At 48.2% G+C, this 21,982-nt stretch overlaps 1 long non-coding RNA gene across 1 annotated transcript; it reads right to left on the minus strand.

The window, feature by feature from the left end:
• Positions 1 to 10,759: 10,759 nt before the first annotated feature.
• On the minus strand, positions 10,760 to 17,135 carry LOC129640842 (uncharacterized). The gene is made up of 2 exons (XR_008708997.1): positions 16,905 to 17,135; positions 10,760 to 11,760 (listed from the first exon to the last, which is right to left on the minus strand). It is a non-coding gene; the product is annotated as an uncharacterized LOC129640842 (long non-coding RNA).
• Between the last annotated feature and the right edge of the window lie 4,847 nt (positions 17,136 to 21,982).

The raw sequence follows: 21,982 nt of genomic DNA on the forward strand, positions 1-21,982 counted from the left end.
GGTCTTCGAAGCCCAGGCAAATAAATGGTCGCAGAGGATATCCGCGCTCCAGATGGACACTCATCTGAAAATTGAGGGGAATAATGACATGGGGAGACCAAGCGTTGGTGAGCAAGGCCCGTAGCTTTATTTTCAACACAGGTTTTAATACCCTAAGTTACACATAGAGGATAATAGGGGATGCAAAGTCAGCAGTCTTTAATCCTTATCAAAAACCAGGGTTTCTTTTCTGCAGATTTATCGTATAAAAATGGTTTAGATGATTTACATCATCTTCTGGCCAGAAGACCTATTAACATTTTATGACTCTTGACAAAGACTTATCAACCATAAGAGTTATTTTCTCTAAGAGTAATTGTTTAAGGTTTGGCGCCATCTTTCGAAGATAAAATTGCATTCCTATAGGGAGGATGTGTAATGGGTTTACAACAAAGAAAAGAATTTATTACCTTAAGGGTCTAAAGTTACCAACATCAAGGCCACTACTTATTTTTTCTACATACCAACTATATTAATTAGCACACATTCAAGGATACAATTCAGGGGATGTGGAAACTTGGCAAAAAGCATTGGTTCATCAATGAAATCTTTTACTAGTTTTATTCTGACAGTTTCTAACTCTCTGAGAGGCTCTAAGCTATTTGAATATCTTAAACTTCCCGTGCGTCTCGAGGCTGGGAGACTGTACACAATCGTATGCATAGCTGTAGGAGACCGGGTAAACTTGTCAGGCGAGTTAGAAAACCATCTGAGGGGTTTGGATTTAAACACTACTAATTGCCCAGGAACATTATTAGTTGGAGCTGTAAGTTAGCTCTTTGACAGAGAGAGTGAGATGGTGGTGGGGGACATCCCCAGTAATGTCAGAGGTGAGAGAACAAAGCAATAAAGAAGGCAGACTTTGGTTTTTGGGGGTAGATGCTGAAGAATATACGGGGGAACTCCCGGAGGCTCGATCCCGCCTTTGCGTATGCCGAGACTCTTTCCTCATGACATTTGTCACGAGTGGAATGTCTCTCGCTGGCTCCCGGCAATCTTCCATTGCACCAAACGCAGTGGAGTCCCGAGAGGCCCCTCCCAACACCACAGTATCAGTGTCTTCTCAGAGGCACCCTGAGCAACTCCCTGAGATCACCGGCACAAGTCGAGGGAACACAGGGTATCCTGCCGCAACCCGAGAAAGACCTCAAGAGTCCGTCTTCAATGCGTCTTGAGGCCGGATTCCCCTACCATGACTCGAGAGCAATGACACGCTCCCCCTCGCCATGCGCATGGACACCTGACTTCCCTGGCACCACATGAGAGGCTCCCTGAGCTCCCCGTCATACCTCGTGAGAAACCCCACACTGGCGCCACAGCTCGGGAAAACCCACGAGACGCCACCGTCATCGCGAGATTGGGGACATCTTTTCCTGCCTGACCTGGAGAGCAATCCCTGGTCCTTTCTCCAATCTTCACAGGAGGCTTTACTCCCTTTAGGTCACTCAATGGGCTCCAAGAGATACCTGTCGCGACTTGAGAGGAGAGCAGAGTACTTTGTTTCCCCTCGAGATGAGGCCTTACCTTGGGTGAGTCTGGAATGCAACCCCGAGATCCCTGTTGCCCCTGGAGAGGAACATTATGTCCTGGACAAAAGCCTAGATGAGGTCTATTTTGCCCTACAGTGAATCGAGAGCAACACCCATCTCTCCCTCGCAATTCGAATGGAAGATTGGTCTTCACTGGGCCAACACAAGAGGAAGTCTGAATTTCCCGTTGTAACTCGAGAATCCCGCCGCAACTCTTAAAAACCACGTGGTTCCCCATTCATCACAATATGAGGCCTTTGCCCGCTACAGAGTCTCAAGAGAAGTCCCATGTTTCGTCATAAAGTTCGAAATGCTACTTGGCACCCTTGATGCGACCCCAAAAGTTCCCCAATATACCGGTCTCACTCCAAGGGAACACCGAAGTTCCTGGCACCACTTCATTTGAGCCCCTTCTCCCCTCCTGATCACGGCAGGAAGGTCGATTTCCCTGCTTTGTCTAGAAGGGGTTCCCGACCTTCATGGCGCACCTCAGGATGAGGCCAGTCTCACGAAGAAATTCGAGACGTAGCCTCGTGTTGGTGCCACGTGCCGAAAGACCACGATTTCTCGGTCTTGCTCTTGATAAGAACCCGATGCCCGGACACCTCTTCTAAGGCAACCCTGTGGATGAAGGCACTACACGAGGGGGCACTGGCAACCCTGTTCATCGTCCGGAAAATCCCACAGGATCCACATACAGCTCCACAACTGGCCTGTCACCCCTTAAACAACGAGAGAGGAAAGCGGAGTTCCCTTCCTCAGACAAGACGAGGCCTGAGTATACAATCCCAACTCTGCAGGCACGCTTCGATCTGAGTCAGAAATGGAGAGGAAACCTGAGGTTCCTGCCTCAACCCGAGATGAGGCCCTCTTCCATTAAAACAAACCCAGTGGAGTCCCGAGAGGCCACTCCCATCTCCACAGTATCCCTGACTTCTCATAGACATTCTGAGAAGCTCCTTGAGGCCACCGGCAAACGTCGAGGGAAATAAGGGTTTCCTGCCACAACCGAAGAAAGACCTCGAGAGTCCTTCTTCAACGCGTCTTGAGGTCAGATTCCCCTACCATGGCTCGAGAGCAATAACGTGCTCCCCCTCGCCACGCACATGGAGACCTGACTTCCCTGGCGCCACATGAGAGGCTCCCTGAGCTCCCTGTCGTACCTCGTGTGAAACCCCACACTGGCGCCGCAGCTCGAGAAAACACACAAGACCCCTCCGTCATCGCGAGATGAGGGCCATCTTTTCCTGCATGGCCTGGAGAGCAGTCCCAAGTCCTCTCTCCAAACTTCACAGGAGGCTTGACTCCCTTTAGGCCACAAAGTGGGCTCCAAGAGGTGCCCGTCGCAACTCGAAAGGAGAGCAGAGTCCTTTGCTTCCCTTCGACACGAGGCCTGACTCCCTGGGTGAGTCTGGAATGCAAACCTGAGATCCCTGTGGCCCTTGGAGAGGAACATTAGGTCCTGGACACAAGCCTAGATGAGGTCTCCTTTGCCCTGCAGTGACTCGAGCGCAACCCCCAGCTCTCCCTCGCAACTCGAATGGATGATTGGACTTCCCTGGCCCAACACAAGAGGAAGCCTGAAATCCCCGTCGTAACTCGAGAATCCCGCCACAACTCGAGAAAAACCACGTGGCTCCCCCGTCATCGCAAGATGAGGCCCTTGGCCGCTACAGCGTATCAAGAGAAGTCCCACGTTCCATCCTGAAGTACAAAACGGTACTTGGCACCCTTGATGCGACCCCCAAAGTTCCCTGACATACCGGTCTCACTCGAGGGAAACACCAAAGTTCATGGCACCACTTCCTGTGAGCCCCTTCACCCCTCCTGATCGCGACAGGAGGGTCGACTCCCATGCTTTGTCTTCAAGGGGTTCCCGAAGTTCCCCGCAAACCTCCGGATGAGGCCGGTCTCATGAGGAAATTCGAAAAGTAGCCTCATGGTTGGTGCCACATGTTGAAAGATCCCGAATTCCCGGTCCACTCTAGATAAGAACCTGACGCCCGGACATCTCTTCGAAGGCAACCCTGTGGATGAAGGCACAACACGATGGGACAATGACATCCCCATGCATCGTCTGGAAAAACCCGCAGATTCCACTCACAGCTCCAAATGTGGACTGTCACCCCGTGAAAAACTCGAGAGGCAAGTGAAGTTGCATTCCTTCACACAAGACGAGGCCTTACCCTCCTGGCCCAACTCTTCAGGGACCCTGCGATCGGAGTCAGAAATGGAGAGGAACCCTGAGGTTTCTACCTCAACTGGAGAAGAGGCCCTCTTCCATTGAACCAAACTCAGTGGTGTCCCGAGAGGCCCCTCCCAACACCACAGTATCCCTGAATTCTCAGAGGCTCCCTGAGAAGCTACCTGAGGTCACTGGCACAAGTCGAGGGAACCCAGAGTTTCCTGAAGTAACCCGAGAAAGACTTGGAGAGTCCTTTTTCAACGTCTCTTGATGCCCGATTCCCCTACCATGACTCCAGAGCAAGGACGCGCTCCCCTCGCCACAAGCAGGAAAACTGACTTCCCTAGTACCACACAAGAGGCTCCCTGAGTACCCCATCGTACCTCGTGAGAAAACCCACACTGGCGCCGCAGTTCGAGAAAAACCACAAGATGCCCCCGTCAAGGAGAGATGGGGGCCTTCTTTTCCTGCCTGACCTGGAGAGCAATCCCTGGTCCTCTCTCCAAACTTCACAGGAGGATTGACTCCCTTTAGGCCACTCAGTTGGGTCCAAGAAATACCCGGTGCAACTCGAGAGGAGAGCGGAGTCCTTTGCTTCCCTCGAGACGAGGCCTGACTCCCCGGGTGAGTTTGGAATTCAACCCCGAGATCCCTGTCGCCCCTGGAGTGGAACATTATGTCCTAGACACAAGCCTAGATGAGGTCTATTTTGCCCTACAGTGATCGAGAGCAACCTCCATCTCTCCCTCACAATTTGAATGGAAGATTGGGCTTCCCACGGTCAACACATGAGGAAGTCTAAATATCCCATCGTAATTCGAGAATTCAGCCTCAAGTCTTAGAAACCATGTGGTTCCCCCTTCATCGCAATATGAGGCCCTTGCCAGCTAGAGTCTCAAGAGAAGTCCCACGTTCCATCTTAAAGTTCGAAATGCTACTTGGCACCCTTGATGCGACCCCAAAGTTCCCCAACATACCGGTCTCACTTCAGGGGAACACCGAAATTCCCGGCGTCTCCAGGGAAGTCCCATGTTCTGTCCTTAAGTGTGAAACGGTACTTGACACCCTTGATGCGACCGCAAAAGTTCCCGACACGCTGGGTTCCCTCGAGGGGAACACCAAGGGTCCCGGCACCACTTCATCTGAGTCCCTTCTCCCCTCCTGATCGCGACAGGAGAGTCGATTCCCCTGCTTTCTCTGGAAGGGGTTCCCGGCCTTCCTGGTGCACCTCAGGATGAGGCCGGTCTCAGGAGGAAATTCGAGACCAGCCATGTGTGAGGTGCCACGTGCCGAACGACACCGATTTTCCGGTCCACTCTTGATAAGAACCTGATTCCCGGACACCTCTTCGAAGGCAACCCTGTGAGTGAAGGCACAACACGAAGGGGCACTGACACCCCCATGCATCATCCGGAAAAACCCGCAGGGTCTACACACAGCTCGACAAGGGGCCTGAGACTCCCGGAACAACTCGACAGGCAACCAGAACTCCATTCCTCAGACAAGACGAGGCATGACTCTCCTGTCCCAACACTGCAGGGACCGTGCAGTCGGAGTCAGAATTGGAGAGGTAGCCTGAGGTTCCTGCCTCCCCTCGAGATGAGGCCCTCTTCCATTGCGCCGAACCCAGCAGAGTCCCGAGAGGCCCTGCCAACTCCACAGCATTCCTCACCTCTCAGAGGCACCCTGGTAAGTTCCCTATAGTCCCCTGCAGAAGTCGAGGGAAACGAGGGTTTCCCGCCGCCACCCGAGAAAGACCTTGAGAGTCCTTCTTCAACACGTCTTGAGGCCCTAGTCACTTCCCATGACTCGAGAGTGATGACCAGCTCCCCCTGGCCATGCGCATGGAGACATGAGTTCCCTGGCGCCGCACGAGAGGCTCCCTGAGGTCCTCGTCGTGCCTCGTGAGAAAACCCCCACGGGCGCCGCAGCCTGAGGAAACCCATGAGATGCCCCCGTCATCGCGAGATGAGGGCCTTCTTTTCCTGCCTGACCTGGAGAGCAATCCCGAGTCCTCTCTCCAAACTGAAGAGGAGGCTCGACACCCTTGAGTCCACTCAGTGGGCTCCAAGAGATCCGTGTCGCGACTTGAGAGGAAAGTGGAGTCCTCTGCTTCCCCTCGAGGCGAGGCCTGACTCCCCGGGGGAGTCTGGAATGGAAACCCGAGATCTCTGTCTTCCCTTGAGAGGAATATTAGGTCCTGGACACACGCCTCGATGAGGTCTCTTTGGCCCTGTAGTGACTCGAGAAGAACCCCCAGCTTTCCCTCGCAACTCCAGGGGAAGATTGGGCTTCCCAGGGCCAACCCAAGAGGAAGCCTGAAATCCCCGTCATTTTCGAGAATCCAGACGCAACTCGAGAAAAACGACGTGGTTCCAACGTCTTCACAGGATGAGGCCCTTGCCCGCTACAGCGTCTCCAGGGAAGTCCCATGTTCCGTCCTGAAGTGGGAAATGGTACTTGGCTCCCTTGATGCGACCCCTAAAGTTCCCTGAAACGCCGGGTTCCCTCGAGTGGAACACCTAGAGTCCCGGCCCCACTTCATCTGAGCCCCATCTCCCCTCCTGATCGCGACAGGAGAGTCGATTCCCCTTCTTTGTGTGGAAGGTGTTCCTGGCCTTCCCGGTGCACCTCAGGATGATGCTGGTCTCACGAGGAAATTCGAGATGAGCCACGTGGGTGGTGCCACATGCCGAATGACCCCGATTTCCCGGTCCGCTCTTGAAATGAACCTGATGCTGGACACCTCTTTGAAGGCAACCCTGTGGGGGAAGGCACCAAATGAAGGGGCAATGACACCCCCGTGCATCTTCTGGAAACACCCGCAGGTTCCACACACAGCTCGACAAGGGGCCTGAGACCCACTGAACGACTCGAGAGGCAAGCAGAGTTCCATTACTCAGACAAGACGAGGCCTGACTCTCCTGTCCCAACCCTGCAGGGACCCTGCGGTCGGAGTCAGAAATGGAGAGGAAGCCTGAGGTTCCTGCCTCCAATCGAGATGAGGCCCTCTTTCATTTCGTCAAACCTAGTGGAGTCCCGAGAGGCCCCTCTAACTCCTCAGTGCCGGGGTCCAGCCCCGGCTGATCCAGGGTATTCGAAGCGGGGACGGCGTCGGCGACCTATTTATATTTATTTATTCATCAAATATTCAAAGAGTAATAGAATAAGGATAGCTCAGTGAGGAAATTCAGTGGAGAAAAGCGGCTGAAATAAGGATAGCTCAGTAGGAAAATTCAGTGGAGAAAAGAAGCTGAGTGGCTTGGTTTACGCGGAAAATCAATATAACCCGTGATACCAGGTTAGCTCTGACCACGGAGGCCGCAGGCGCCCTCTCGAATAGCGGAAGGTGCCCCACCTTAGACACCTTCTCGAGTGGGTCTTAGAAGCCCAGGCAAATAAATGGTCGCAGAGGACATCGTCGCTCCAGATGGACGCTCAGCTGGAATTTGGGAGAGAGAGTGACATGGGGAGACCAAGTTTCAGTGAACAAGGCCCGCACTTTATTTTCCAAAGTAGTTTTTATACCTTAAGTTATGCATAGAGGATAATGGGGGAAGGGGTAGAGTCATGCAGCAAGCCAGGCTTTCTTCCTGCAAACTTATCATATGCAAAAGTTCAGGTGATTGACATCATCTTCTGGCCCGGAGGCCTGTTAACATTTTAAGAAACTTATCTTTCTCTAAAGGTGATTATTCCAAAGTCAGGCGCCAGCCTTCCAAAAAGCATTGGACAAAGCTGCATTTTACATTTCTATACACCCATTATATCAATCAATACACTGCCAAGGACACAGTAGGTAAGGAGTATGGAGACTTAGCAGCAAACATTGGCCCAACAAGTGAAAAACCCTTCACCAATACATTTTCTAATCAATCTTTTAACTACTCAAAGGAATCTGTGTTTAGGCAGTTTAGAACATCTCCTGCCTCTCACAGTTGGGAGGCTCTGAACAATCACATGTGGCCGGAAAAACCCATTCAGGCAGGCTAGAGGATTTCCAAAGGAGTTTGTAGGTTGAAACACTGTCACATCCAGGAATTATTAACTGGAGCTGTAAGCTAACTCTTTTTTCAGAGAGAGGTAGTGGGAGACAGCCCCCCGTAAAGTCAGAGGGGTAGGTGAAAGCACAAAGCAGAAAGTAGGCAGACTCTGGTTTTGGGGGTAGATGCTCGAGAATTTCCAGGGAGACTCCTGAGGCTCGATCCCGCCTTTGCGTATGCCGAGCCTCCTTCCTCATGACCTTTGTCATGGGTGGAGTGCCTCACGCTGGCTCTCAGCAGTGATAGAATTCCAGTTGAGCTATTCCAGATCCTCACTCAATATGCAATATGCCGGCTCCCAGCACCTCAGTATCCCTCACTTCTCAGAGGCACCTGGGAAGTTCCTTAAGGTCCCCGGTAGAGGTCGAGGGAAACGAGTGTTTCCCGCCCCAACCCAAGAAAGACCTCGAGAGTCCTTCTTAAATGCGTCTGGAGGCCCTAGTCCCTCCCATGACTCCAGAGCAATGACGCGATCTGCCTGGCCACACGCATGGAGGCCTGACTTCTCTGGCGCCGCACGAGAGGCTCCCTGAGCTCCTCATCATATCTCGTGAGAAACCCCACACTGGCGCCGCAGCTCGAGAAAACCCATGAGACGCTCCCGTCATCACGAGAGGAGGGCCATCTTTAACTGAATGGTATGCAGATCAAGCGTGAACCTTCTGTCCAAGCTACACAGGACGCTTGACTCCCTTTAGGCCACTCATTGGGCTCCAAGAGTTACACGTCGCGACTCGAGAGGATAGTGGAGTCCTTTGCTTCCACTCGAGACGAGGCGTGACCCACCGGGTGAGACTGGAATGCGACCCCGATATCCCTGTTGCCCCTGGAGAGGAACACTACGTCCTGGACCCAAGCCTAGATGAGGACTCTTTGCCCTGAAGTGACTCGAGAGCAACCCACAGCTCTCTCTGACAAGTTGAATGGAAGATTGGACTTCCTGGGCCAACACAAGAGGAAGCCTGAATTCCCCGTCGTAACTCGAGAATCCCGCCGCAACTCGAGAAAAACCACGTGTTTCCCTCGTCATCGCAATATGAGGCCCTTGCCCGCTAGAGCATCTCCAGAGAATTCCCACGTTCCGTCTTGAAGTGCGAAACTGTACTTGGCACCCTTGATGCGACCTCAAAAGTGCCATGACATACCGGTCTCACTCGAGGGGACCACCGAGGTTCCCGGCACCACTTCATCTGAGCCCCTTCTCCCCTTCTGATCGCGACGGGTGTGTCGATTCCCCTGCTTTGTCTGCAAGGGTTCCCTACCTTCCCGGCGAACCTCAGGATGAGGCCGGTCTCCCGAGGAAATTCGAGACGTAGCCTCGTGGGTGGTACCACATGCTGAAAGACCCCAATTTTCTGGTATGCTCTTGAAAAGAACCCGATGCCCGGACACCTCTTTGAAGGCAACCCTGTGGATGAAGGCACAACACGAAGGGGCACTGACACCCCTGTGCATCGTCCGGAAAAACCCGCAGGTTCCACACACAGCTCAACAAGTGGCCTGTCACTCCGTGAACAACTCGAAAGGCAAGCGGAGATCCATTCCTCCACGGAAGACGAGGCGTGACTCTCTTGTCCGTACTCGGCAGGTACTCTGCTGCCGGGGACCAGCCCCGGCTGATCCAGGGTATTCGAAGGAGAGACGGCTAGGCGAGGGTCAGGGAATAACTGCTTAATTACACTTTAATTAAGGATACAAAGAGTAATAGAATAAGGATAGCTCAGTGAGGAAATTCAGTGGAGAAAAGAAGCTGAGTGGCTTGGTTTACGCGGAAAATCAATATAACCCGTGACACCAGGTTAGCTCTGACCACGGAGGCCGCAGGCGCCCTCTCGAATAGCGGAAGGTGCCCCACCTTAGACACCTTCTCGAGTGGGTCTTAGAAGCCCAGGCAAATAAATGGTCGCAGAGGACATCCGCGCTCCAGATGGACGCTCAGCTGGAATTTGGGAGAGAGAGTGACATGGGGAGACCAAGTTTCAGTGAACAAGGCCCGCACTTTATTTTCCAAAGTAGTTTTTATACCTTAAGGTATGCATAGAGGATAATGGGGGAAGGGGTAGAGTCATGCAGCAAGCCAGGCTTTCTTCCTGCAAACTTATCATATGCAAAAGTTCAGGTGATTGACATCATCTTCTGGCCCGGAGGCCTGTTAACATTTTAAGAAACTTATCTTTCTCTAAAGGTGATTATTCCAAAGTCAGGCGCCAGCCTTCCAAAAAGCATTGGACAAAGCGGCATTTTACATTTCTATACACCCATTATATCAATCAATACACTGCCAAAGACACAGTAGGTAAGGAGTATGGAGACTTAGCAGCAAACATTGGCCCAACAAGTGAAAAACCCTTCACCAATACATTTTCTAATCAATCTTTTAACTACTCAAAGGAATCTGTGTTTAGGCAGTTTAGAACATCTCCTGCCTCTCACAGTTGGGAGGCTCTGAACAATCACATGTGGCCAGAAAAACCTATTCAGGCAGGCTAGAGGATTTCCAAAGGAGTTTGTAGGTTAAACACTGTCACATCCAAGAATTATTAACTGGAGCTGTAAGCTAACTCTTTTTTCAGAGAGAGGTAGTGGGAGACAGCCCCCCGTAAAGTCAGAGGTGTAGGTGAAAGCACAAAGCAGAAAGTAGGCAGACTCTGGTTTTGGGGGTAGATGCTCGAGAATTTCCAGGGGGACTCCTGAGGCTCGATCCCGCCTTTGCGTATGCCGAGCCTCCTTCCTCATGACCTTTGTCATGGGTGGAGTGCCTCACGCTGGCTCTCAGCAGTGATAGAATTCCAGTTGAGCTATTCCAGATCCTCACTCAATATGCAATATGCCGGCTCCCAGCATCTCCCCCTTTTTTATTTCTTAAACACAGCCAGATGCAGCTCAGTCGCGAGCTTCTGAATGTTCTGCCGAAGAATCCTGACAATACAAGGAAGAATGAATATGAGAAGCAAAATTAAAGCACCAGCAGCGATGTATCCAAGGATATTAGACAGAATGTTTTTTCTTGAAATGAAAGTTAGAGAAGGTGTGAAAAAAGTCATTAGCTGCGGTAAAATCCAGTCAAGAGTGTTTCAGGGTCTGTATTTGATTATGAAGTTTCCCTAAGTCCAGGCCAATGTCAGAGCTGTTCCAAACACCTGAGATATGATTTTTGATTTTTTTCCATTCATAATCTGTCTCATTTACCTTTAAAGATGTCACGCATATCCACCGGTAATCAGCGTGGCAAGACAAAGCCATTTTCACTTTTAAAGCCTGTAAATCAGTCCCAATATGCATTATTGCCTCTTCTAAGGCGTCTACTCTCATCTCTAATTTCCTATCTATAGCTTCCTGTGTTGTTAGAGTTAGTGAAACATTTTTAGACATGGTATCAACATATTGGGCAGTATGCACTTGTTGAGTCAATGATATTGCTGCCACAGTAACAGAAGTAATTGCGGTTATTAAAGCTGATATTCCTAAAATAAGTAAGCCCACAAATCGTCACAATCGCATTAAATCCTGAAGTTGTTGTAATACAGCAAGACTATAGTTATATCAATAAGTGGTTACATTATAAGATAAGGTGGACGTTGTAACACTACAAAGGAGCAAACATTATATTGAGGGTTTAAACAAGATGAGAGCATACATTATTCACAGGTCACTACATTGGGTCCACCAGTTTAAAGTCACATGTACATTAAGTTTTCCAGAATCGTTGGTAAAGAGAAAAACATAAGGAGAGGGTAGACAAGCCAAATCAGAATAAGTAGAATTATTTTCTGGTTGGAGTTCGCGCTGCAGCAGCCCCGTCGGTCTCGCAGGGATCTCGATGTTTATCTTGCCTCCCCTTCTGGCGGGCTCCTCTTTTGTGATCGAAGCAATGGGTGAACTGGATGTCTGGGGGTCTGCAACATGGTGAATCAGCCTGTCTAAATTGGAGAATCTGCATCCTGTGGAAAAATATAAGCACATCCTCGACCGATAGTTAATAATGGGTCAGGACCCTTCCATTGTCCTGAGAGGGCCTTCCATTTGACTAATGGTTTTGCATTTAATTGCTCCAGGCACCAATGACGAAGCATTGCAATAGTTCTGGCTGAAATCAGTATTTAAAATATTTATTACGAAAAGAGCATGTTGCAAGATTTGATGGGGAGAACTATACTTAAACTCCCCTTCTTTTAGTTTTTGAATTTGGATTTTTAATGTTTGATGCGTTTTTTCAACAATGGCTTGTCCCTGTGGATAATAAGGGATGCCTGTATTATGTTTAATTTGAAACTTTATACAAAATTTCTGAAAAGACTTAGAAGTGTAAGCAGGAGCATTGTCAGTTTTCAGAGCTTTTGGCAGGCCCAAATATGAAAAACAAGTAAAGAGATGTTGTATCACATCTTTACCTGCCTCTCTGGTACGAGCAGTTGCAATAATAACGTGAGAAAAGGTATCTACAGTTACATGAACAAAGGACAGTTTTCCAAATGAAGAAACATGAGTTACATCTGTCTGCCAGAGTACGTTAGGTTTGAGACCATGAGGATTAACTCCCATAGGTAGATTATTATAAACAGTGGGGCAGTGTAAGCAAGAACGCACAATCTCTCGAGCAGTCTCTCTGGGAATTTGGAATTGATGTCTTAAAGCAGTAGCGTATTGATGATGAAGTGAGTGAGAGGCTCTGGCCTCCTCAATCACAGTAGCCACTGTATTTCTGGTTAACAAGTCAGCCAAATCATTAAAGGCATTTAAAGGGCCAGGCAATCTGGAATGAGCCCGAATGTGTCCAATAAAAAATATTTTATTTCTTTTTTAAATTTGTTGTTGTAATTTAGTTAACAAATGAAATATGGTAGTTTTATTTTTAGGCAAAACCGCAGTTTCAATGTGTGGAATCAGCCTGACCACATATTGAGAATCAGAGTAAAGATTAAATTCCTCATCTGCAAACATAGCAAAAGCCTCTATGACTGTTGTTATTTTAGCTTTTTTAGCTGAAATTTTTTGTGTTTTTAAAACTTTTTGGTGATTTTTAGTAACTATGGAGGCTTTACCATTTGCTGACCTGTCAGTAAAGGCTATCTGAGCATTTGGAATAGGAGACTGTTTACATCTGACAGGAAAAATAACTGGATGTCTGGATATAAAATTCAGCAAAACATGTGAAGGAAAATGATGCAAAAATTTTGACCAAAATAGTTTCTTATAGTAATCTGCCAATTTTCAAACATTAGAAGCACATCAAGTTGTTTTTTATTATATGGAATTACAATTTCTGATGGCTCTTTACCAAATAATTCAATGTTCCGCTTTTTTCTTTTAATATCAAAGTAGCTATTAATCCTAGATAAGAAGCCACTACTTTTTTAGTTTGAGCGGGAAGATGGACCCACTCTAGGGAGCCGTTTTGCCATAAAACCAATTTTTTGCCTGGCTTCCCCAATTACACCTATGGGGGTTTTATGGCAAAGGAATTGTCAAGCAGTTGTCAATTTAATTTTTTAATTTTTAAAATTTACATTTTAACAACATGAATTTAAAGATATGTTAATTTAGGTCTAATGTTTAGTTTAGGTCTTTGTATAAATTTAAAAAATAAATGTATAACCTCCTTATCTCATTTTAGTATACAGATATACCTAAATGTAAAATGTATTTATATAGTTTATACTTGTTACCATATAATATATATAAATCGATATACTTGAATTAATCTTTATAATTAATATATTAATATATATATTACAGCAATACAATACGTACACAGCTAATACCAACCAACACAAACCAATGTACTGCAATAATACATGTCACACATATATAATTATACGGTATATAGAACATATATCATCACAGCACATCAATCTATACCAATTAATATCAGCCACTCACACATTATATTACTGCAATACATATTTAATTATACAGTATATATATAATATGCATATATGGCATACATATTTATATACAAATTAATCAAGTATAGATCTATAAATAGAATTAGGTATACCTTTATTATATTTTATTTATACCCATACCTAACTAGGCAAACTGTAATTATGTAAATATATTTATATTATGTATTTATAACAACATATAAAGTATTGTTAATTGTACCGCCTGTTGACAACTAAGAAATTGAGAAAACCCTTCTCTGAGTATCTCCTATTTGAGACAGCACGTCCCTCCCCCATAGGGTAAAGGGGAGCATAGGAACTACATAGGGTTGGAAAGTTTCACAGGTATCCTCAAACTTCCAATCTAACATTTTTGAACTTTTAACTACTGTGGGGGCTTGAGGGCAAATGAAACAAAATTTGACTCTTGAAATCTATCAGGGCAACTTGCCAATCATCACTATTTTGTAAAAGACTTGCAGTTGATCCTTATTGAGTGAAATTATTATATTTGTTACTTTTTTTCTAAAAAGTTTTACACTTCTTTTTTCTTCCTTTTATAATTAATTGTGTCACCAGGCTGGGAAAAGATAAAACTATTTTTCTTGGGGTCACTGATAGATGGAACCAATGGGCCTTTTTGTCACAAGCGCCTTGTAGGTGTATGTTTTGTGGCAAGAATAATTTAATCTCATCTTTTGGTAATATTAATCCTAATTAACTGATCATTTAAAGTCTCATCTACTTTAACAAGAGCTGACTGTCTCATTTAGTCAACTTTCTCTTAGAACTGGAATTAGGATTGCTTTTTAAGTAATCAAAGGCTTTAAATCTGCAGTAGTCAGTTTTAAATGTGGGCGTATCCAATTAATGTCCCCTAATAATTTTTGGAAATCATTTAAAGTTAGTAAACAATCTTCAAATGGGCATTATCAATTTTTAAAACTTTTGGCACCTAAATATGAGAAGCAAGTAAAGAGGTGTTACACAACATCTTTATAAGCTTCTCCAATTATCATTTTGTAAACTAAATCTGGTCTATAGCTTTTTATATGACAAGTAACCATCTAATCTTTGCTTGAATACTTCCAGCAACGGGGAACTCACTACTCTTCAAGGCTTTAAACGCTCTCTCACCTTTTTCTCTATAGCATTCCCACTCTGCTTTTTCTAATCCCACCAACTCATTTTCAGTAGTATGTGTTGGCCAGGAGCTGGGTCAGTCTTTCCCAGAAATGTTAAGAGACGTCTGTTCCTGTGTCTAATAGCCCTGAGATTTTACTTTTTTGAATTAAAAGATCTTTTAAAGGCCTTGGAGCTGTAATTTTCTGCACCCAAAAAGCTAGATCACTAAATCCAAATATTCTGTGGCTCTTAGCTTGAGAAGTCAAGTTTTTTCCTGTCTGATAAGGTAAAAGCAAAAACTGTGTTATTCTTTGACCTTTATTAATTTGCAGTTTTGGTAGGCTGCGAGATCAAAACTAATTTCTCCAATATAATCAGAATCTACTACACCATGTACCACCGAATTTTTTTTTTTTTTTTTTTTTTTTTTTTAAGAAAGCGAGCTTCGCCCTAGCACAAGTCCTACAATGCCCTCAGGCAGGGGGCCAGCCACTCCCATTGGAATTGGAGTAACCAGCTAGTCAAGGGTTAATATTGTTGTTAAATCCCCTTACGGTTTTTCTCTTAGCCTGGGTGAGACCCCCCTGAGGGGGTTTTCTCCAAGGAGCACGCTCTGCATATCGTGCAGGCAGTCTGTTTTAAAAGCTCCACTGTTTAAAAAACTTTTTTTTTTTTTTTTTTTTCTCAGGCTTAGGTAACACTTTGAGAGGCTTTGGGGGCAAAGTGGGGAACTCTTGAGCCCTGAAAGGCGCAAACGGAGGCGGCGGCGATGGCCTTAAATCAGAAAGTGGTGGATAAGTTTTTTGTTTTTTAAAGGTTTGCGCAGAGCGGGAGGGAGCTCGCCAGGGCACCTGGTCACAGCGTCTCTTACTGTCTTTCTCTCTCTCTTCCTGCCTTTCTCACTTTTTTTTCACCCTTCTTTTTTCGCTACCCTTCTTTCCTTCGTTTCTTTCTCTTTATCCTCTTCTCTTCCTTAATTTTTTTTTTCTTTTTATCTTTTTCTGTTATCTCTTTTTTTTTAACTTCTTTTCTCTATCTTGATGCGTTCCCTGATTCCTTCCTTCTCCGTTCCTCTCTTTTTCAGTCTTTAGCTCTTTCTCTATCTTTACATCTTTCTCTACTTTTTTTCCTTTTTTACTTTTTTTTTGTTGTTGTTTTTATTTTTGCTTGGGTGAGGCCCCCCCCCCAGGGGTTTTTCTGCAATGAGCAGGCTCTGTATATTGTGTATTCTTTAAAAGCTCCTTTGTTTAAAAGAATTTTTTTTTTTTAAATCTTTTTTAGCCTTAGGCAATGCTCTGGGAGGCTTGGATGTAAACTGGGGAATTCCTAGGCCCTGGGAGGTGCAAGCGGAGGTGGGGTAGCTGCCTTAAATCAGAAATTGTTGGATAAATTTTTAAAGGTTTGTGTAGAGGGGGAGGGGGCTCGCCAGGGCGCCCGGCCGCAGCGTCCTGTAAGTCCTCTCCTTCCTCGGGAGGTAGAGCACAGTCTCCCTCCTTTCTTTTGTCAAGGGCAGAAAATATGATCTGCGCAGAAGGTGGAGACCCACTACCATCCACCGCTATAGCTTCTCCCATAGGCTATCCCACAGCCTCATGAGGAGGGTCCAGAACATTTTTAATCATATTTATAGGATAAGTTTTTAGTTGTTTTTTACCTTCACCGAAGTATCTAAATTAACAGTAGCCTCTTTATCAGTTTGAAGATTACTTGTATAAAGAGTTGCCATTGTTAGTTTCAGTGTTACCCATGTCAGAAAATTAAGTATAATAGAAGATAAAGCTTTTAGCTTTTAAAAGATCAGGCTTTTCTTTGGCCTTTTAACTTCAGAAACCGTTTTCTCTAAGTCTTCAACACTTTCAACACTTCCCACTCCTCAGCCCTGTCTATCCTACAGGGGGGTCCGCGGCACCCTTGAGTGGGGTCCTAGCCATCCCGAACATTGGAAGGACAATAGGGCTGGTGACCCAGATTGTCCCGGGGGGGAAACAGAAGGCTGATGACCCAAACTGCTCCGTGGGGGAACAAGAGAGCTGATGACCCAGTTGTTCCGAGAACGGGGAGCAAATAGAGCTGATGACCCTAATTGCAGGGAGCTTACCTTCGAAAATCCTGTCTCGGGCGCCACCTGCCGGGGACCAGCCCCGGCTGATCCAGGGTATTCGAAGGAGAGACGGCTAGGCGAGGGTCAGGGAATAACTGCTTAATTACACTTTAATTAAGGATACAAAGAGTAATAGAATAAGGATAGCTCAGTGAGGAAATTCAGTGGAGAAAAGAAGCTGAGTGGCTTGGTTTACGCGGAAAATCAATATAACCCGTGACACCAGGTTAGCTCTGACCACGGAGGCCGCAGGCGCCCTCTCGAATAGCGGAAGGTGCCCCACCTTAGACACCTTCTCGAGTGGGTCTTAGAAGCCCAGGCAAATAAATGGTCGCAGAGGACATCCGCGCTCCAGATGGACGCTCAGCTGGAATTTGGGAGAGAGAGTGACATGGGGAGACCAAGTTTCAGTGAACAAGGCCCGCACTTTATTTTCCAAAGTAGTTTTTATACCTTAAGGTATGCATAGAGGATAATGGGGGAAGGGGTAGAGTCATGCAGCAAGCCAGGCTTTCTTCCTGCAAACTTATCATATGCAAAAGTTCAGGTGATTGACATCATCTTCTGGCCCGGAGGCCTGTTAACATTTTAAGAAACTTATCTTTCTCTAAAGGTGATTATTCCAAAGTCAGGCGCCAGCCTTCCAAAAAGCATTGGACAAAGCGGCATTTTACATTTCTATACACCCATTATATCAATCAATACACTGCCAAAGACACAGTAGGTAAGGAGTATGGAGACTTAGCAGCAAACATTGGCCCAACAAGTGAAAAACCCTTCACCAATACATTTTCTAATCAATCTTTTAACTACTCAAAGGAATCTGTGTTTAGGCAGTTTAGAACATCTCCTGCCTCTCACAGTTGGGAGGCTCTGAACAATCACATGTGGCCAGAAAAACCTATTCAGGCAGGCTAGAGGATTTCCAAAGGAGTTTGTAGGTTAAACACTGTCACATCCAAGAATTATTAACTGGAGCTGTAAGCTAACTCTTTTTTCAGAGAGAGGTAGTGGGAGACAGCCCCCCGTAAAGTCAGAGGTGTAGGTGAAAGCACAAAGCAGAAAGTAGGCAGACTCTGGTTTTGGGGGTAGATGCTCGAGAATTTCCAGGGGGACTCCTGAGGCTCGATCCCGCCTTTGCGTATGCCGAGCCTCCTTCCTCATGACCTTTGTCATGGGTGGAGTGCCTCACGCTGGCTCTCAGCAGTGATAGAATTCCAGTTGAGCTATTCCAGATCCTCACTCAATATGCAATATGCCGGCTCCCAGCACTCTGCGACCCGAGTCAGATATGGAGAGGACCCCTGAGGTTCCTGCCTCCATTCGAGATGAGGCCCTCTTCGATTGCACCAAACCCAGTTGAGTAACGAAAGGCCCCTCCCAAATCCACAGTGTCCCTGACTTCTCAGAGGCACCCTGAGAAGTTGCCTGAGGTCACCGACACAAGTCGAGGGAACCCAGGGTTCCCTGCCGCAACCCGAGAAAGACCTCGAGAGTCCTTCTTCAATGCGTCTTGAGGCCCGATTCGCCTACTATGACTCGAGAGCAATCACGCACTCCCCTTCACCACACGCACGGAGACCTGACGTCCCTAGCACCACACGAGAGGCTCTCTGAGCTCCCCGTCGTACCTCGTGAGAAATCTGATACTGGCGCCGCAGCTGGAGAAAACCCACGAGACGCCCCTGTCATCGCGAGATGAGGGCCTTTTTTCCTGCATGGCCAGGAAAACAATCCCGAGTCATCTCTCCAAACTCCACAGGAGGCTTCACTCCCTTTACGCCACGCAGTGGGCTCCAAGAGATACCCGTCGCGACTCGACAGGAGAGCGGAGTCCTTTTTTGCCCCTCAAGACGAGGCTGACTCTCCGGGTGAGTCGAGAATGCAACCCTGAGATCCCTGTCGGCCCAGTAGTGGAACACTAGGTCCTGGACACAAGCGTAGATGAGGTCTATTTTGCCCTGCAGTGACTGGAGAGCAATCCCCAGTTCTAACTTGCAACTCGAATGGAATACTGGATTTTCCTGGCGCCACACAAGAGGCTCCCTGAAATCCCTGTGGTACTTCATGAGACACCCCACACTGGCGCCGCAGCTCGAGAAAACCCACGAGACGCCACCGTCATCTCGAGATGAGGGCCTTCTTTTCCTGCATGGCCTGGAGTCCAATCCCAAGTCCTCTCTCCAAACTCCACAGGAGGCTTGACTCCCTTTAGTACACACAGTGGGCTCCAAGAGATACCCATCGCGACTCGAGACGAGAGCGGAATTCTTTGCTTACCCTCGAGGTGAGAACTGACTCCCCGGATGAGTCTGGAATGCAAACCCGAGATCCCTGTCGACCCTGGAGAGCAACATTAGATCCTGGACACAAGCCTAGATTAGGTCTCTTTTGCCCTGCAGTGACTCTAGCGCAATCCCCAGCTCCCCCTCGCAACCCGAATGGAAGATTGGATTTCAAGGCCAACAAGAGGAAGCCTAAATTCCCAGTCATAACTCGAGAATCCCGCCGCAACTCGAGCAAAACCACGTGGTTCTCCCGTCATCGCAAGATGAGGCCCTTGCCCGCTACAGCGTTTCAAAAGATGTCCCAGGTTCCGTCTTGAAATGCGAAACGGTACTTGGCACCCTTGATGCGACCCCAAAAGTCCCCCAACACGCCGGTCTCACTCAAGGGGAACACCGAGGTTCCCGGCACCACTTCATTTAAGCCCCTTCTCCCCTCCTGATCGTGACCGGTGGGTTGATTCCCCTGCTTTGTCTGCAAGGGGGCCCGACCTTCCCTGCACAACTCAGGATGAGGCCGGTCTCATGGGGAAATTCGATACGTAGCTTTGTGGGTGGTGCCACTTGCTGAAAGACTCCAATTTCCCAGTCCGCTCTTGATAAGAATCCGATGCTCGGACACCTCTTGGAAGGCAGCCTTGAGTATGAAGGTACAACACGAAGGGGCACTATCACACCTGTGCATCATCCGGAAAAAAGGGCAGGTTACATACACAGCTCGACAAGTGGCCTGTCACCTCGAGAACAACTCGAGAGGCAAGAGGAGTCCCATCCTCCAGAAAAGACGAGGCCTGACTCTCCTGTACCAACATGCAGGGACCTTGCGATCTGAGTCAGAAATGGAGAGGAACACTGAGGTTCCTGCTTCAACTCGAGATGAGTCCCTCTTACATTCCACCAAATGCAGAGGAGTCTCGAGAGGCCCCTCCAAACTGCACAGTATCCCTGACTTCTCAGAGGCACTCTGAGAAGCTCCCTGAGGTCGCAGGCACAAGTCAAGGGAACCCTGGGTTTTATGCAGTGAGCCGAGAAAGACCTCGAGAGTCCTTCTTCAACCCGTCTTGAGGCCCCATTACCCTACCATGACTCGAGAGCAATGACGAACTCCCCCTAGCCATCTCATGGGGACCTGACTTCCCTGGCGCCACACGAGAGGCTCCCTGAGCTCCCTCTCGTACCTCGTCAGAAACCTGGCACTAGCGCGGCAGTCTAGAAAACCCACAAGAGGCCGCCGTCATCGCGAGATGAGGGCCTTCTTTTCCTGCATGGCCTGGAGAGGAATCCCGAGTCCTCTATCCAAACAGCACAGGAGGCTTGACTCCCTTTAGGGCACACAGTGGGCTCCAAGAGATACCCATGGCGACTCAAAAGGACAGCAGAGTTCTTTGCTTCCCCTTGAGACGAGGCCTGATTCCCCGGGTGAGTCTGGTATGCAAGCCCGAGATCCCTGTCGCCCCTAGGGATGAACATTAAGTCCTGGACACAAGCCTAGATGAGGTCTATTTTGCCCTGCAGTGACTCGAGGGCAATCCCCAGCTCTCCCTTGAAACTCGAATGGAAGATAGGACTTCCCTGGGCCAACACATGAGGAAGACTGTATTCCGCGTCGAAACTCGAGAATCCCGCCACAACTCGAGAAACGCTACGTGGTTCCCCCGTCATCGCAAGATGAGGCCCTTGCCCCCTACAGCGTCTCAAGAGAAGTCCCACGTTCCGTCTTGAAGTGCGAAACGGTATCGGCACCCTTGATGCAACCTCAAAAGTTCCTCGACACACTGGTCTGACTCGAGGAGAACACCGAGGTTCCCGGCACCACTACATCTGGGCCCCTTCTCCCCTCCTGATCGCGACAGGAGGGTCGATTCCCCTGTTTTGTCTTGAAGGGGTTCCCGCCTTTCCCGGTGCATCTCAGGATGAGGCCGGTCTCACGAGGATATTCGAGACATAGCCTCGTGGATGGTGACACATGCCGAAAGACCCCGATTTCCCGGTTCGCTCTTGATAATATCCCAATGCCAGGACACCTCTTTGAAGATAACCCTTTTGATGAAGGCACAACACGAAGGGGCACTGACACCCCCGGGTATCGTCCGGAGAAACCCGCAGGTACCACACACAGCTCGAGAAGTGACCTGTCACCCCGTGAACAACTGGAGAGGCAAGCAGAGTTCCATTCCTCCACACAAGACGAGGCCTGACTCTCCTGTTCGAACTCTGCAGCGAAACTGCGATCCGAGTCAGATCTGGCCCAGGGGAAGTCAGGAGAGGAAACATGAGTTTCCTGCCTCCACTCGAGATGAGGCCCTCTTCCATTGCACCGAACCCAGTGGAGTCCCGAGAGGCCCCTCCCAACTGCACAGTATCCCTGACTTCTCAGAGGCACCCTTAGACCTTCCTGAGATCACCGGCACAAGTCGAGGGAACCAAGGGTTTCCTGCCCCAACCCGTAAAAGACCTCTAGAGTCCTTCTTCAACGCGTCTTGAGGTGCGATTCCCCTACCATGACTCGAGAGCAATGACGCACTCCGCCTAGCCACGCACATAGAAACCTGACTTCCCTGGCGCCACAGGAGAGGCTCCCTGAGCTCCCCATTATACCTCGTGAGCAACACCACACTGGAGCCGCAGCTCGAGAATACCCACGAGACGCCCCAGTCCTCACGAGATGAGAGCCTTCTTTTGCTGTATGGCCTGGAGAGCAATCCTGAGTCCTCTCTCCAAACTCCACAGGAGGCTTGACTCATTTTAGGCCACACAGTGAGCTCCAAGATATACCCGTCGCGACTTGAC

The sequence above is a fragment of the Bubalus kerabau genome, unplaced genomic scaffold (assembly GCF_029407905.1).
Source record: "Bubalus kerabau isolate K-KA32 ecotype Philippines breed swamp buffalo unplaced genomic scaffold, PCC_UOA_SB_1v2 scaffold_48, whole genome shotgun sequence".
In the NCBI taxonomy this organism is placed as follows: Eukaryota; Metazoa; Chordata; class Mammalia; order Artiodactyla; family Bovidae; genus Bubalus; species Bubalus kerabau.